The sequence below is a fragment of the Pseudorasbora parva genome, chromosome 11 (assembly GCF_024679245.1).
Source record: "Pseudorasbora parva isolate DD20220531a chromosome 11, ASM2467924v1, whole genome shotgun sequence".
NCBI classification, from domain to species: domain Eukaryota; kingdom Metazoa; phylum Chordata; class Actinopteri; order Cypriniformes; family Gobionidae; genus Pseudorasbora; species Pseudorasbora parva.
Genome location: NC_090182.1, coordinates 12,138,179 through 12,155,140, shown reverse-complemented (window position 1 = coordinate 12,155,140; position 16,962 = coordinate 12,138,179). Strand labels below are relative to the sequence as shown.

General features: G+C 36.0%; 1 protein-coding gene and 1 long non-coding RNA gene across 2 annotated transcripts in view; one reads left to right on the top strand and one right to left on the bottom strand.

The window, feature by feature from the left end:
• The window catches only part of col23a1a (collagen type XXIII alpha 1 chain a), a 186,401-nt gene that overhangs the window by 137,309 nt on the left and 32,130 nt on the right, over positions 1 to 16,962 (bottom strand). The window lies entirely within an intron of this gene.
• The window catches only part of LOC137092701 (uncharacterized), a 73,052-nt gene that overhangs the window by 38,599 nt on the left and 17,491 nt on the right, over positions 1 to 16,962 (top strand). Inside the window, exon 3 of the long non-coding RNA XR_010908327.1 lies at positions 16,019 to 16,156. This is a non-coding gene — a long non-coding RNA (uncharacterized lncRNA). The remainder of the gene's footprint in view (positions 1 to 16,018; positions 16,157 to 16,962) is intronic.

Genomic DNA, 16,962 nt, shown 5'->3' with positions numbered 1-16,962 from the left:
ACAACAAACAAGTTTATCAACATTTCAGCTACAGAGAAATGTAGCATAAGGCCCAATCTTGCTACATTTCTGAGGTGAATAAAAGATGCTTTAGCAGTTTATATTGTCTAAATTATATTGTCGCTGCACACCTCCCATACTGACTGCCCAATGCAAGACCTGCAGGTCGAAATCACAACCAAACCTCTTTCTCGACCTCCGTGACCTACAGGCTCTGACGATATTAAATGAACCTTCATCATCCAACAACTTCCCGCTGAGCCAGAGTGGCATTTATTCACACTCCCCGCTAATACCAAATCGTCATTAGTCGCGGACGTGGTGACCTTTGACCCTGTGTCTGCCCCTGTAATCCTGTCCCAGTTTATCCCTGCTGCTCAGTGAAGGGGAAGGGAAGGGAAAGGAAAACCGCTGATGTCATAAGAGGAAGTGCACTGAGGTGTGAGAGGAACAGGAAATGAGCATCAACTCCATGCTAAGCTGGATTTCAGGCCAATCAGATTGCTGGCAGGGCTCCACCGTATACTGAGCAGAGAAGATGGAAGTGTGTGAGGTTATATCAGAATATACAAAGGGTAGCCATTGGACTGATCTGTCTAAACCCCTCTTATGTCTAAAAAAAACAGGATTGGCTCCCTGGAGTGTTTCTGAATCGCTCCATTGATGTGAAACCAGACAGGATAATTAAGACAGAATTTCAAATAAACATTGGGTTTAGACCATCTTTAATGAATAGATCCCCTAAAAAAAGTTACAAATGTATTTCTTTTTTGAAGCAACAAATGACAAAGCTAATGTATGACTTGGAATATAGTGCACAAGACATTAATATTTTTGAATCTTTTTTTGAAAGTAAAATGCGACAAAATCCTGCACACAAACTCAAACTTGCATCATTCAAAAATTTCTGTTTGCAACGTTTCAGTCAAGCCCGAGGAAGGTTGATTGACTGAAATTGTGTAGGGTTGGGTATCGTTTGGGTTTTTTATTATTCCGGTGCCAAATGGTACTTTTAAAACAGTATCGGTGCCTGAACATGAAATAAAAAGAGCCACAAAAAGACGGTGGATGTCATTAAAGAATGGCTTTTTTATTTTTATTTATTCTTTAAATTGAACAATTTATTAAAAGTTTAAAGTATACTTAAATTTATAAATAGATACAAAACACAGTTTACTTGAATTGACAGTTAAAGCTAAGCCAACTAACCCAACTACAATATGCCTAATTTAACACTAAATAACAGCACTAATACTAGCGATATTACAGCACTAATAACAGTAAAGTAGTCTGTAGTCTACTTCAGTTTACAGCTACCTCTACAACCAGCTTCAGTTCAGCATTATTTTGCGTTAATATGACCATTTTCTCTGACTAAATATTTTAGAACGCCTTATTGTTTCCATTGGAACGCGTCGTGATTCTCACATGCAAGTTGAGATTCTTCAGAATGAAAAGTGCATGATAAATAAAATATATTATTATTATTATTATTTTTATTATTATGACACAGCAGCCGCAATAGTGCTGTATGACAGCTCAGAGCTCAGCTGTATCGTCTGATTCAGTCCGGTACATACCGGTTGAATGGTTTCAGTACCCAAACCTTGTGGGATTTCTTGGAGTTGATATATTAATAAAAATGTAGCTGTAGGGAGACAAGAACCAATTTCGTCTTCTTATACAGAAGAAAAAATGTCATAAATTGTTGGTAACAACAAGAGGGTTAGTAAATGATGACAGGTCCTTTTTGGCTGAACTGTCCCTTTAAGAGACTGAGGGATAATTTAACAAAATTGTGATCGATTGTTGATTGCGATAATAATATCTGTCGGTTTGGAGTTTGGTCTGCAGTTGAGATGAATGTGCCCTAGTTCTGCATTAAATCCAACAGTCATCATGGTCGATACTCTCTCTCCCTGGACGGCACATGCTTACCCAGCATTCCCTTGATATACAGTAGAGTTCACCAGGGACAAAGAGAGGTTAAACACAGCCCTACTTATGCTGCCGACTTCATGCGGATCCATTTCATTAAATGTGACATTGAATAGCACTGAATTTAGCAGAAAAATAAGATATGTCCCTGTGGAATAAAAATTTCCCGCTCCAATGAAAACAGTAATATTCTTGCTCAGGGCTACACTGATTTCAAGAAAGCTACACATAAATTTACAACCTAGATCTGGTCTGCAAATGTTAATATAGGGAAAAATTCCATGGTATCTTACATGCAGTTCATAGCATCACTGTCCTCATTAATGAACTGATGAGCATACGGATATATATAGTTGTTGAAATTAATAAAAATAATCAAAAGTCAGTGTAAAAAAAAAAAAATAATATATATATATATATATATATATATATATATATATATATATATATATATATATATATATATATATATATATATATATATATATAATTTTATTTTTTTTTACACTGACTTTTGATTATTTTTATAACATTTTTATATTTAATTTATTTATTGGAGTATGTTTTACAAGAAAAAAACTATTTCAGAATTGTTCTAATTCAAATTTTCACATTTAATTCACATTTATTGTTTCTTCTTATGACATTCTATTCATTCATTTCTGAGTGAAAAAAGGTTTCTACACCATTTATTAAATCATCATTGTTTCTACAGAATTTAATGTGAATCTTAAAGGTCCCATTCTTCGCGTGTTTTCGAAGCTTTGATTATGTTTACAGTGTGCAATATAACATGAGTTTATGTTTTGCACACAATTTCACACAATTTACTTATCTGTACAGCGCTGTTTCCTCTGTCCTAAAAACGGCCTGATGATTTCCTTGTTCTATGAAGTCCCTCCTTCAGAAACACGTAACGAGTTCTGATTGGGCCAGCGCTTCCCGTGTTGTGATTGGACAGCAGCTTAGCGCACTTTGCCCGGAAAGGTCCCGCCTCTTACCATAACGGGGAGATGCAAGCGCTGAATGCGCGCTCTTCTCCACGTGGGAGAGCAACAAGACCACGCCCCCTTTTTTGCGTGTTCTTGTGGGCGGAGGGTTAGTCAACAAACGGTTCTAGTGACATCATTACATCCCTGCACTTCCTGCTGTAGTCCAAACCGGCCGTTCGCTGTAGGCTTTGAAAGGGAACTTCTGTTAAAATATAAATAAAATATCTCGCTTGGCATTGAACTTAGAGCTTTATAAGTTTACAGGTATTATTTATGCTCTACCAGCAACATCACACACTAGCTAAAGTTTGAAAGATGGAATCGCGATGAACGGGACCTTTAAAAAAAAAAAAAAAAAAAAAAATTCTGCAAAACATAACTTCTTGATTGTGTGGTGAAGTTTGACCAGGGCACGTTTTCATGAGATTCTTTCCAAAAGCTGTTTTCTCACTTGCTTTTTGAAATGTATATACGTTGCTTTTAAGTGTTGATGATTTCAGACTTTTTCTGACCCGTGTTACATGGCCTACAGTTATTTTGAGGAAATCGAAACCATCCTTTGAATCTGAAAGATCATGTTCTGCTGGTGGGAAGGTTCACCGTTACCCCTGCACCTCATCCTCAGTCAAACCTGTTTCTGCTTCAACATCAAAAACATGCCGAGGAGAGGCCAATTTAGGAAGAATTCACTTGTCCGACTCACGCACACAGACATGCATCCACGCACACCACCACAAAGCGTCACCTTTGCATGCAGATACATGGTCACTGCAAATGATTCCTGCTCCTCCCTGACTAGAGAAAATAAGAGAGAGCTGAAAGATGCCTCTGTGAAAATGGAACCATCTGCTGACATTTGCCTACTTCAAAAGATACTATAGATGCTGTGATGAAGTGATTGAATGCAACGTGAATAAACATAAAAAAAGATAAAAGCTATAAGGCCATGATAATATAATAAGCACCTTTCATCACTCACTGTAAAGCTCAGTCATTCATTTTGATATTTTTTTGTGGATAGGAGGATGCTGTATAGTACGTCTGTTGGATATGTAACAGACGTGACAATATGTTGCAGTGGGACTGCAAGTATCACTAAACGTATCTTCTTACAGTCTGCTCTAAAAAATTACATGACTTGTGTTACATGTACACTACCGCTCAGAAGTTTAAGGTTACTCACATTAATACACTTGAATATATTTTAAAATGTATTTTATTCCTGTGATGTCAAAGGTAAATTTTTAGCATCATTACTCCAGTCTTCAGTGTCACATGATCCTTCAGAAATCATTTTAAAATGCTGATTTACTGCTCAGGAAACAATTATGATTATCAAAGTTGGAATTATTTGTGCCGCTTAATATCTTTTCCAGGATTTTTTAAAATAGAATTTAGTAAAATGTCTTTACTGCCCCTTTTTAACAATTGAATGCACCCTGAAAGAATAAAAAAGTATTAATGGTAATTTTTTTTACCTAAAATCTTACTGATCACAGTGTTATAAAGTAATGTAAAACATTAGCAATGTTAGAGTATTTTTAGTTGTTGCCTTTCAGCGCTCTGCCTATCTGACAGGGAAATGTGCTCTGCCTCATGTTTAATGAAGTTCAACAGAAAACGGAAACACTTGTGTGAATTTGTATCCATGCAAGCCACATTATGCTTATTAGTTTTTGTTTGAATCATTATATTTGAAGCCTTCTGTTACTTTGAACATCTTGAATCATGCACAATATACAACCGCAGATAAAGTGAGAAAGAACCTGTCTCTTTCACTTTCGCGTTCCTAAATTTCACCTGTGATTAGATATAGGTTAAAGGTCTTGTGAGAGGGGGCGGTGCCTCCGTGTTGCTGTGATTGATTGGATGATTATCCTCTGTGTTGCTGTGATTGGATGATTATCCTCTGTGTTGCTCTGATTTGGGAATTATCCTCTGTGTTGCTGTGATTGGCCGATTATCCTCTGTGTTGCTGTGACTGGATGATTATACTATTTGTTGCTGTGATTGGATGATTACCCTGTCACTAAGATAATGCCGACCATAGATATCCATAATAAGGACTAGATATCTTAAGGCGGAGTCACCATCGGCATCACCGGCGGCCATCTTGTCACAGGCAGGCTTTCTGTTGGGCTCTGTGGAACCTGATGTAAGATGAGTGGTCTGTCCGAACATAAATGCTCTTATCTCGCTGAAATCTTGACGGATTTACAAATGGTTTGGTTTCTTACAAACGTTATTAACATGGCTACAAATCAGAATGCTTTAACACGTTGAAATTGCAGCTTTTCGTTTCGATAAACGACTTAATCGTGCAGCTTGTGTATTACGGCTAACTTATGTGCACGTTATCAAGGGGGCTGAGACCACAATCGAGCTGTTCAAAGCTGTTCAGTTTTATTGACACCAATAACGATTTTATGACAACCAATCTTTTGTCTAGTTAAACTAAACTTAACTTGCTTTTTCTTTTGTTTGTTTAATTTTTTTTTTTTAAATACAAATTATTTTATTATATTCTTATTAAAAAAGTATATATATATATATATATATATATATATATATATATATATATATATTTATGTATATATATTTTTATATATATATATATATATATATATATATATATATAGAGAGAGAGAGAGAGAGAGAGAGAGAGAGAGAGAGAGAGAGAGAGAGAGCGAGAGAGAGAGAGAGAGAGAGAGCTAGCCATTCGGTACACAGTTTTAGTAGCCTATATATTGATTTAACATAAATACCGTGTGTGTGTGTGTGTTCATTGCACCCATCTGTTCTGTTCAATGTTACTTTCATATTAAAGTCCATGGTTATAATTATTCATAAGTATGTAGTGTCATAACTACATCTCTGACATTTATAACAAACGAAACAGTTTGAAAATCGGTTGAAAATCGAGCAAGTTATGGTTATTTAAAAGTACATGCACCATTAAAACACACTGTTACGAGTGAGCGAGCTGCCTGTGACAAGATGGCCGCAAGTTGCGTACGGCGACCTCCATTGGCCAACAGCGCGCACGAGACATCTAGCCTTTATTATGGATATCTATGATGCCGACCTATCATGTTTGTAACAATCCAAATAAACCTAAATGGATTGAACGGGTGAGAATTAAAGGAATAATTACAGATTTAACACTTTTTCACCACTTTTGGTCGCATCTGAATGACAATGATCCTGTAACACACACAATGATTTGTGCATGCAGGCGGAACAATGTAGACATTGTTTGCGGACAGCAAATGAAGACCATAGGCCGACATTATACAAACTTGTTACATTGCTACATACGTTTTTATAAGAGAACGTGACACTGGACAAGGAGACTATAACTTTATTTATCGTGCACTTTGATCTTTAAAACTTTGCAGAGCTTTTACATTCACACACAGCTATATTTGTACACTGCACGAAAGGTAATATTCGAAAAAGCATTTTAGGGGCACTTTAAACTAAGAAATACTCTTCAGAAGTCCACCATTCACAACTGATGTACAGTTAACTTAGACAGATAGAGGTTTTCCCAGGGAACCTTATAAACACATCTCAAGAGCTGTCAAGAAATTGTTGCTATTTGCACTTGTAAGAAGTTCCTGTTTGCATGGATTGGTCCCCATCCAGGTATACTGCGTGAGTGGCTTTTGAAAGCTTTCGGCTTTGCTCGCTTTCCTTGGAGCAGATTTCTATAAACTTCCACAGGTGCATAATAAAACAAAAGGGCTCGAACCCAGAGAGATTTACGTACAGTAAGTGCTTTTACTAACCAAAACAAGTAGGTTTGCTTACACCAGAGAAATGAATTAGAATTTTGAGTCATAAAAATGAACTATTTTTACTACTATACAGTTTTGCCCCATAGGCAACTAAAAATGAATATTTACTCACCCTCATGTTGTTCCAACATATGCCACATGTAACCATGAAACACAAAAGGAAACATTTAGCCAGTTTTCCCAGGTGCTCTTTTCCATACAATGAAAGTGAATGTGAGGATGAAAGTAGCACGCTTCAAAAAAGCATAATAGAAATGGTACATACCAGTGTAATATTTAGTATCAAATATATACTTTTATCGTTTTTTTTTTCTTTATTAATTTATTTGGTTTAATTATTTACTATATCTATACACCCATTTAAAAGTTTGGGGTCAGATTTTTGTTTTTTGTTTTTAAAAAATTTGAAAGAAAGAATGCTCACCAAGACTGCATATTTGAACAAAAATACAGTAAAAATACAGTTACGCTGCTTTGAAACAATTTGTATTGTATAAACCGCTTAAAAAATAAATGTGACTTGACCCAGACTTTTGCATGTGTATATACTGTAGTTTTTATACATTTTTATTTCAGTTTTTCGTTTGAGTTATTTTAGTACATCAAGTTCAACTAAGGGAAAAAGAGAAATGCTGCCTTGGTATAGTAAAATTACAATGTCATTATATGGCTTTCGTTAACTAAAATAGCCCTAGTCTATACCAAGGTTATTATAGTTTTGCTTTTTTAAATCAGTTTTTATTTTATTATCGTTTTCAATTTTGCTACAAATTTCAGTTTAGTTTTAGTTAGTTTTACTAATGGTTTTGCTAGTTTTAGTTTAGTTTTTATTTTGGAAATACATTTCTATTTAGTTTTTATTTATTTAGTTTCAGTTTTAGTTTTAGTAATTATAGTTTAGCAGAGTTACCATAATGAAGTGTAGAGACCAAATCAAGGTTTTTAATTTCAGCAAAGTTTAATTAACAGATTAGAGTTTAATCTTACTAAACATCCTTAAGTGAAATCACTTGATAAACAAGCATTATTGTTTAAACCCAGGACGGTCTTACAAAACATGCAGTAAAGTTGGGTCTTCACCTTTGAGCAAAAAAGCTTGAGTCAAACTATGACCTATACAGGATCTATCTTAAAGAACAAAATAGATGCAACGTAAAATATAAAAGTAAAAATTATAAATTCCAGACAAACTCACTCATAACAGATGAAATATTGTTAAACAATTAAAAGCTTATTTTAATTTCTTCAGTAGTACAATGTAGGCTAGCAGTGTCTACACACTGTTTTGCTCTGTGTGTGTGTGTGTGTGTGTGTGTGTGTGTGTGTGTGTGTGTGTGTGTGTGTGTGTGTGTGTGTGTGTGTGTGTGTGTGTGTGTGTGTGTGTGTGTGTGTGTGTGTGTGTGTGTGTGTGTGTGTGTACATGTTTTTCTAGCCTGGTGAAGACTTCAAACTGAATGCACACAGACTCATGGGGACTCGTGTCACCGTGGGGACCTAAATTGAGGTCCCCATGGGTACAAAAGCTTATAAATCATACATAATGAGTTATTTTGAAAATGTAAAAATGTAGAAGGTTTCCTGTGATGGGTAGGTTTAGGGGCAGGGGCAGGGGCAGTGTAGGGGGATAGAATATATGGTTTGTATGGTATAAAAACCATTACGTCTATATGGCAAGTCCCCACAAAGATAGCGCACCAGACATAATATTATGATATCAAAATATTATGATAACTGACTAGTAAGGACATTTGACTGGTCCTCACTAGATAAAAAGGCTTATAAATCGGCCAAAACATGTTTTTATTTAAATCTATTGTTTTGCACGTTCTTGGGATGGGTAGGTTTAGGGATAGGAATTGAGTTAGGGGATATAAAATATCATTAACCTGATTTAAAATCAATGGAAGTCCATGCAATGTCCTCACTTATATAGTGAAACAAACCTGTGTGTGTATGTGTCCTGGCATTCCCTACTTTGTGGGGAAATGTCTCCACACAGATAATAATATTATTAGTAGTAAATGATTATGATAACACCTTTGAGCCTGTCAATATTATGCAAACATGAAATCTCAAACGCACAGTAGGCTAGTAACGATATTTGCTAATATAGTTGCTGACTTTTGCGCCTGCGTCTCTCGTCACGTAAGAAACAGCATTCTAAAACAGTGGGCTTAAAAGAAGTTCAACGTGCATCTCATTACCTTGTGTTATTATTTCCCCTTTCACTGCCACGGACGCATTGATTCTTTGTGAACTCCCGTTTAGGACTGGCGATGTGTTGCCTGTCTGCACGCGTCCGTCACAGGACAGCGGTTAATCTCCTCAGCTCACTTCACGCGCAGTTGCGCAATAGACACTCCCTCAACCGCCACAGTCAGATTTTCCACCACATTAAAGAGAGCTTATTAACAACGAAAACGAATATTTATTTTTGCTAATTATTATTTTATTTCAGTTAGTTTTTTAGTAAGAGTAGTTAGTTTCGTTTAGTTTTAGTTTTTTATTTATTCAGATTTTTTAATTTTATTTCAGTTTACGAAAATGTTTTTTGACCAATAGTTTTAGTCTTAGTTTCAGTTTTCGTTTACGAAAATAACCTTGGTCTATACAAGACATGCTCTATATTTAAAATAATTTTTGAAGCCATTCAGTTTTTTACACAAAGCATATCATATGGCTTTTTTAGACCAGTTTTATATTCTGTTTTTGTATGGAAAGAGCTATGTAAAGGTTATTTGTGTGCGTGTGTGTGTTAAACTGGGGGGAAAAGACAGTAAATGTTCACATAATTTTCATTTTTGAGTGAAGTGTCCTTTTAAAATGATTGAGTGCAAACTGTATTCATTTCTTTCTTTGCATAAAACAGATAGTCTGAATGCAAATCAAATCACAATCAATATGAAAATGTGGTTTTTGAGTTTTCTCAGCAAATCCAATCCCCACAACCACAACAAAAATGAGAATCCGTGCCAGACACGTCTCACTTCCAGCTGAAATCATTAGTGTGCATGGATAGGGACAGATTGAATGTTACCGCTAATAACTCCAGTTCTCTCCCTCATAGATGAAGCCTCGATTTAAATGCAAGAAAAGAAAACACAGAAGCTCTTTTCACTCCGAAAGGCCAAAAAGACCCTGCACAATGTGTTTTCACTTTTTGGAGCGTCGAAGAAGAGATCTTTTTTCATTTCAAACTGGATATAGTATTATACCTCTTGTGAGATTCCAGAGTTGGACCTTGCAGAGCATCTGGATTTTCCTCATTGATAAAAACGCAATTGAGGATTTTCCGAATACGAAACGGACACATGCGGTTCTAATAAAGCCATATAGGCCGTAAGTGACACTCAAACCCTTTACTCATTAACAGCTCACAAATAAGTACCAAATGGCGCTGCCTGGGTGTCTCATCTGTCTGACGTTGAGAAGCCAAGGCCAGCGACTTACCGTTGTCTTATCACACTTAGCCATCTTAGAGGTCCCCATAACACGTCGTGTTTGAGACCATATCTGTGTCACCCTACCCTTCCAGAAGGCCAGAACTCCCTTGAAAAGCACAAGCTCTTGCAAGATGACCCCCTGTGTAATAATGTGTTCATTTTAACCCGTGGTATAGCCACGCACCGAATCTAGCCTCTCTCAGAGGAAAGCCTGTGGAATGTATTTGAAGAGGTAATTGTAACTGCATCTGAAACGTCTCAAGGAAATTGATTTAAAATGCTGCCAGAGAATCACCTCTGCATCTTGCTGATGGATCGGCCATGAATAAGCAGGAATTGTGTTCTTTTTCAATACATACATTATAATTCAAATGTTTGGGGTCGGTAGGGATCAAATATTTTTGAAAGTCACTTATGATGACCATTTATATGATCAAATTTCTGTTTTAATATATTTTAAAATGTAGTTTATTCTTTTGATGTCAAACATGAATTTTCATTCACTTATCATTTTACTGTCACTTTTGATTGCTGAGTAAAAGCATTCATTTATACAAACTTTTGAATGGTAGTGTATATAAAAATGTTCCATGATTATGGGTCATGGAACAGCTTATATCAGCTGATATCATCAATATATTTTGAATCTCTGTATTAGTTTTGTCCCCTTTACATTATAATGATATGTAGGCCATCAATTGCTGTAATAAAAATACCACTGTTAAAAAATATTTTTATGATTTATTACACATTGTTTTTCTTTTGTCAAATAAACAAATCAACTTTTTTTTTCAAATCAACTTAGATTAAAGGTGAACTATGTAGTATTTTTGCAGTAAATATCCAAAAACCACTAGGCCGGTGTTATATATTTTGTTCAGTTGAGTACAATATCCCAGAAGTTTCCAACTATTTGTAAATTGTGAGAAAATTGCTATTTTAACTAAGGACCGGGACGTTTCAGCATTGCATTTGAGGGAGTCGTCTGTCAATTGCGTCATATCTGCGTTACCCTCGGTTTCGGCTTTTATTTCGCAGGAGCGCTTTACTCTTAGCAGTGTGAACAAGTGAACACACAGAGTAAAGTCATAACATCGTTTTGAACACACTTAAATGTATCTAATATGATAAACAGAGCTACATTACCTCAAAATCATAACCGGAAGAGCGGATCTGTGCAGGCGCCCGGCGAATGTGTCCCGTCCCGTCATAATAAAAGTCCCGGTATTCGCGAGGCGGGTATTTGTTTAACAATTGCTCCAGCAGCTGTGCTCAGGTCCATAACACTCGGTCCTTCTCTGCTTTAGACTACAGTAACGTTAATAACCGCATGCATGAACGTGATTTCTGCCCGAGTCCTATTTTCCACCGGCTGTGATGAGAAGACCACATTTTACCAAGATGCTGCGCTCACACTTTGCGTCATTTAACTACGATTTGTTTTGAATAGGCGCCCTCCAGTGGACGAAAGCTGCTTAGTGCACCTTTAATGTGGTTCAAATAATGTAATAGTTTGAGTTTCTGTTGATTTAACCAATCTCCTTCAACCAATCTCTTAAGGCAACCAGGGAACTTCCTTTTTTAAGTTAAACCAACAATATATTTTTTTAAGTTTTTGTCCAGGAAAAAAAAAACATTTTGTTATGGTAAAAATAAATAAAAAAAATCACATTACATTAAAGGAATAGTTGGGCAGTAAAGCATATTTCCACCCAAAGTCTTATTAAAGGGGTGATGAATTGAGAAATCAACTTTCCCTTGAGCCTTTGATATATAAAACAGTTTGAGCTACTGTTTGAGCTACGCTTTCCTGTAGATCAAACTGTAGCGCATGGCGCTAGCAACGCCATGGTCATGGGTTCGATTCCCAGGGAAAGCAAGAATTTACAAAATGTAAAATGTGTACCTTGAATGCAATGTATGTATATAATGCATACATGTAAATGTAAATGTAAATATAAAAGGTCAAGGTAATATAAGAATAGCCTGTAAGGTTCAGAGGTGAAAACATCCTTGTTAGTAAAAGAAAAGCTTTTATAGACACTAGGCCCAGCAAACGATGCTCTCTAATCAATGATGTATTAGAACGGTGAAACGCCGCCTCTATGTGTACTCCTGCTTCTGTAGCCCCGCCCACCGACTCGTACAGCTAAACTGATCGCGTTACCGAGCAATAAACACGCCAAAGATAGCAAGATAATCGTTTGTTAACAAGATACAAGTCGACACTGAATTTCCAGACATATTGAGATTTAAACACAATGCTGTGCCTTCTATATTGTATCCAACAGGAATGGTACAACACACTTATGTGAGTAAATCATGTTTTTTACATGCGATAGTATTGCATTGTTACAGATGGTACTGATTATGTGTACGTGACGTGTCTAACAGAGCATACCAGCAGCTGTCACAGCTGCTACTTATTAGTTATGATGTATTTGAATGTAAAAACCACACGAACATCATTATCTGACCTCAGACAACAGTATAAAAAATAAAATAGCCAGTTCATGACACCTTTAAAGGGATAGTTCACCCAAAAATGTTTATTCTGTCATTTCTTCTTAATTTCTTTCTTCTGTTGAACACAAATAATGATATTTTGAAGAATGTCAGTAACAAAAAAACAATGCGCCCCATTGACTTTCCTACTATGGAAGTCAATGGGTACATCCTGGTTACCCATATTCTTCATAATATCATCTTTTGTGTTCAGCAGAAGAAAGAAACTCATACAGGTTTGGAACAACTTGAGGGTGAGTAAATGATGACAGAATTTTAATTTTTGGGCGTAAATGTGCTTTACTATCATGTAAATAATGTCATAATGCAAAATATCCTAATTGTCTTAAAAACATGTAAAATATTTTATTATTTATTCCTTAGGATTGGGGTAATGGGGTGTATGATTGGATATTTCTCCATGAGATTCACCCGATTGATTTTTTTGAATGCAGAATCCATAAAACTATTATTTTCGATTTTACATTCATTGCGAAGATAAATATGGATCTGGTTAAGCTGAACGCTTCATGTAGTTTATAAAAAAATGCAAAATCATTGTATGTTAATGCTCATGGCGTATTTGCTTTAAACTTTGGCATGCTCTGACAGATTACTATGTAAATCGGTTTTTAGTAATGCCAATTACCTCTTAAAAGAGAACACAGGAAATGCTTATCTGCATGAAGAGGAAGGAGACGGGGCTACAATGGCTACTCTCCCACATATAGTAGAGAATCAACATGTTTCAATTATATGATCCAAATATTCTCAGATAAACATAAGATACAAAAAGTGGTTTAACTTGTCAATAAAAGGATTGTTTTTGGGATATGGACTGATAGACCACCTGTCTACCGCTCTTGATCTGCTGGTCTTATCGAGCCTTTAAACAGGACCAAGCACAAACAATGGCTAGCGTAACCCCACTGACCCTTTAGACACCCAAAACCTCCTGCTGTCCCAGACGTATATCATCACAAACACACCACATAACAATAATTACTCACATCTGTCCAGCAGAGATCAAACACGCACATTCATTAAAAACATTTTTAGTTTACGAAGATGCAATATAAAGATATATAACTCTTGATACATTGGGTTTATCAACCTTTAAATGGGATAATTAAATAATACTTACTTCAGCTGACCTTTGACTTGGACTTTTAGATTTACTCAATGATAAGTACCCTTGAACTTTATGCACAGCCCAAACTTGAGCTCTGCCTTCATGTCACTAGGACGACAAACGTACCGGGCCAAATTTCAGCATGCAGTGCTATGGTGCAAGATCTTACATAATACAACATTTAGTCATATAAACATATCAAGATATATACATAAACATAACAAGATAACTTCAACAAGATGATTTCATACTACATGTTATATAATATTTACTTCAGTGAAATAACGCTCTGTATTGATGTCAAACTTATCAGTGTTAGAAGGTATAGTTATGCATGGTATTAATCTACACATTTTTTGTGATATCTTTTTTTTATTTTTATTTTTTTTACATTTTACAAGCCGTGCAAACTAAGGCAATCAAAGTATGGTTACTCACCTAAACTAGTTAGGAGTGTCATTGTAATAGTACTTTTTTTTTTTTCCTTTTTTATAAGAAAATATTTGGTTAAATGTTGTTATTTATCACTTTTTTTAAAAACTAATTTTAACTATAAATGATTTTTTTTTGTAACCCTTAACCTCGAGTCATTTTGTGTTCCAGAAAAACATTGTAAAAGATATTGCACTATTAAATAGCTTCACTTTTACATAGTTAAATAATTATTTAAATATTTTTCCTACTTTTATTGTACAACAACAAAATAGCACAAACAGCATCAATGTCATATGTTCAAAACCGAAGGAATGAATGTTCTGGTAGACTTCATTTCATTGTAAATTGCTTTGGATAAACACCAAAATGTGAAATGCGTAAATATAAATATAAATTACTATAGTTTATTACTTTAAATTGTGAGTGGCTTGTTATTGTTCACTCTACAGATCATAGCTCATATTTCAGGTAGCCACAATTCTAGTAAACAGTGGTGTGTATTATACCTTTGAGCGTTATTTAGAAAGTACAGAAGAGGATATTGGAAACTGTGGATTAACTAATCGATAAATAATGGCATTTAACCGTCATTCTCAATTATTACACGATTGTCGTTGAGCCTAGTCACGCTCCTCTGATAGCCAGCGTCCCGCCATCCCAGAAGGAAACATCTGGAACAGGGAAGGGGAATGCCTCCCCACCCTTGGTAAAACATTGCAGCGTTGCGCTAATAAGAACCACTTGCATCATTTAGCCAAGTGCTGATGAATGACCCCTGTTTCAGTAATGCTCGTAGCTTTTAGGAGAGCAGGGGCGTGCTTTGACACTGGCCATGAGAGATAGTCTTATAGTTCGGTCAAAGAATGGCATGGCTTCAGTGGTACCTGGTCTGATTAGTTGGATTCATTAACAGGGTTCTCATCTGTGAAGACATAATTACTTTTGTCATGAAATGGCTACTGTGAGTTAAACCATATTTGACACAAAATGTCATTATTTTTACATCTTGTGGCAGATCTATCCCAAGTCCAGACACAGTGCTTTTTAGTGTACTTCTGTGGGTTCGTTACAAGTTAAACTCTATTGACAGAATCAATGGCATGCAATTTGTAAAAAACGTCTATTAGTGTTGCATTTACAATATACGTTTATGAGGCAAAGCATTGCAGAATATAACAGTTATAACAGAACATAACGGTTATAATCAGTGGTGGGGGTAATTAATCACTAGTCTAATACTCTAATTGAATTACTTTTCCCTTGGAAAAGTATAAAATAAGGGATAACTCTTTAATTTAATTCCATTAAATACTGTAAAAATTTATGTTTTAATGTAATCTTCTCCCTTCACACACTTTGGTCAGTTTAAGAATAATTTATGCGATTGTATATTGTTTATTTGAAAGAATTGAAAGGTTTTCTGTCTATCCTTGTTTTGTCCAAATGGTTCAGATTGATATAGGATTTAAAAAAAGTAACTTACCCAACACTGATATTTGTGAAAAAAAATGTTATGAAATGTACAAAGATACCAGAAAGGGACATGCAGTAGTAAAAACACCTGTTGCTCGTCTGTATGGGCAAAATATTCATCCAAATCATAGACTGTAAAAAAAAAAAGATGGAGGACGCGCCTTCACTCTCTTCCGTTGAAGTAAGTGAAGCCGGCAGTGTCCAAATATGGCGGTGACATCTTGAGTCTGCTCAGTAGAGTGCAAAGTAAATCAAACTCATTTTTTTTTTATATCATCAAATAACTGTTTCCTTTTTTAGACAATAGGAAGATTCACAGAAAATCATAACAGAGAGAAGGGGATTGGATCAGGAAAGGACCTCAAGCCCACATCGCCTAAAGTGCAACCGCACCATGTCAGAGCACTTGTCCACACAGCTATGGCTCCAACCTGAAATGTAAGTTAATCTTAGTACCATTTCAAAAGGACTCTTTCTTTCATGCACATCTACACACACAAACACACACACACACACACACACACACACACACACACACACACACACACACCAGCCTCTTGATCCAGTGGTCTGTGCAGTCCAGCTGTGAGGTCAGATGTTAGTGGGGTTGATTATGAACAGTGAGCATCTGTCTACACCATCTGATAAACCTGTTCCTTCCACCTAAAAAGGCACATGAAAATGAAAATAGGGGGTGTCATCACCTTACGACCATTCAAGACCTCTGTTGTCTTGATACACTGACCTCAGGTCTGTAAAGGGGGCGGCACAGAGCACAGGGCAAAGGCTAAAGCTGCCTCAACATGTCAATCAGACGAGTATCGAGCACATGTGCCATGTTGATGAAATGCCCTGTCAATCACAGTGTCATTGGATGTGCACAGGTGTGCAGAGTGAGAGAAGAAATGGCATCAAACACCATAAAACACTCACACATGCTTCCACATAGCATGATAGAAAAGGCCACAGTTCGCACATTGCCAAATAAAGTGCTTTAGAGAGCAGAGAGAGGACGGGTATTTTAGATCCTAATTGGGCCTGACAAAACCACATCTACAGCAGTCTGAAAATGGCACAACAGCTTAGACAAGAAACCTTACAAGACTAAAAATCAAGCATTGTTTATTACATACAAACAAACTGAAATGTTTTTAATCTTTTGATGCACAATTATATTCCAATATTTATAATAACCAGCAAACTGGAAATGTTATTTATGACTCCATCATTACATTTTCTGTGGG